We start from the raw sequence: 1694 nt of genomic DNA, 5'->3' as shown, positions 1-1694 counted from the left end.
ATATATATATATATATATATATGTAGCCGAGAAATTACGAAAATATTTTGCCAAAAAACTACGAAAATATATATATTTATATTTCGTACTACTCTCTAAAATAACTTTCTTATTCGTGGTTGCGAAAACCCTTTCTCAAAAGACAGTACGAAAAATATTTAGTCACAGTGAGAAACTAGGAAATGATTATTTTAGAGGGAGAGATTATTATTTGGAATTTATTTGAAAAATTAATATAAATGATTACAGATTAGCAATGGTGTGGGTTAGATGAATGAATGAATGAATGAATGAATGAATGAATAAATGAATGAATAAATAAATGAAGCGATTAGAAATGAGAGAAATTCTTAGCTTAGCTGTGCAAATAACGAGTGCTATCAGCAACTAAACACAGGAGTAAGCTGCGTGAAAGTCTGAGAGAGGAACCTGTGTGCAGGTCCCTTATATTAACGACAGCCGGATGTGCTTATTGACTATCATGAAAAAGGCCACATCATCAATGCAGAGTACTGTGCCAATTTGCTGAGGCAGTTGTGAAAGGCAATCAAGACCAAACCCCTAGGAAAACTGACGAAACGGGTCTTATTTCATCAGGGCAATGCTCTAGTACACAAGTCCTTGGTGTCAATGCCTGCTGTGTGACTGTGCATTTGGACTGGTTGATCAGCCTCCCTATTCCTCCGACTTGGCTCCATCTGACTAGCATCTGTCCCCAAACATAAAAGATACTTGACTGGGAACCAGACTACCAATGATGATGATGATGTCGATGCATTTTTTTTACCAATAGGATGAAAGCTTCTTCACCAATGGGATCCAAGTATTGCAACGCTGATGGAAGAAGGGTGTGGATCGCAAAGGGAGCTATGTTAAAAAATAAACCTCATTGGGTCACATTCCAAATGAGTAACTTGGTCCGCCTATGAACTTTTCAGCCGACCCTAATACGTATCAGTTATACATGAATCATAAAATATCGAGGCACATCAACTTGTAGTAGGCCACTGATTGGTTAAGGAGAATCATGCAGAGCAACGTAGGAAGCAACGAGGAAAACTAAACACAATCGTTCAGTAATTTGCAATTCCAATTGTTTACTTGCGACTTAATGAATAAGAGAAGCCCAGGTGTTACACAAAATATTAATAAACAAACAAACGAATGGATTTATATTTTGCGACAATTGTTCGATTAGAATCTTTATTTATTTAATTTAAGTGTAATACAATGTTATGTATTAAGTCATACGTTATGAAAATTTCACGCTTTTCAGGCAATATTTAAATCAGTTGAACAACGATTTCTTGAGTAATCAATTGATTCCCAAGCAAGTGAAGCTATATACAAAGCTACCGATATATAATAAGAACAAATCGGGCGTGTTAGGAAACTGACAAATAAAAATAGTACATAGCAAAAAATGGATTCAAACGTAATTTAGAGCCATAAAAATTTAGATGAAAGAAAGTAATATGGGTTTTTTACAGACAATTCGCGCTGAGGAATGCTTTAATACCTGTAGACATTTACGTAGCGGATTTATAGTAGATCAAAGACAACTATTTATCATTTATTTTAGTTATCTCTACATGCCTACACACATACATACGAACATACATGCATAATACATACATATATATATATGCACACACATACACACACACGCACACACATATATATATATATATATA

Source organism: Octopus bimaculoides, chromosome 14 (genome assembly GCF_001194135.2).
Source record: "Octopus bimaculoides isolate UCB-OBI-ISO-001 chromosome 14, ASM119413v2, whole genome shotgun sequence".
Lineage (NCBI taxonomy): Eukaryota > Metazoa > Mollusca > Cephalopoda > Octopoda > Octopodidae > Octopus > Octopus bimaculoides.
The sequence above is the reverse complement of the archived record's forward strand: the minus strand, read 5'-3'. Positions refer to the sequence as shown.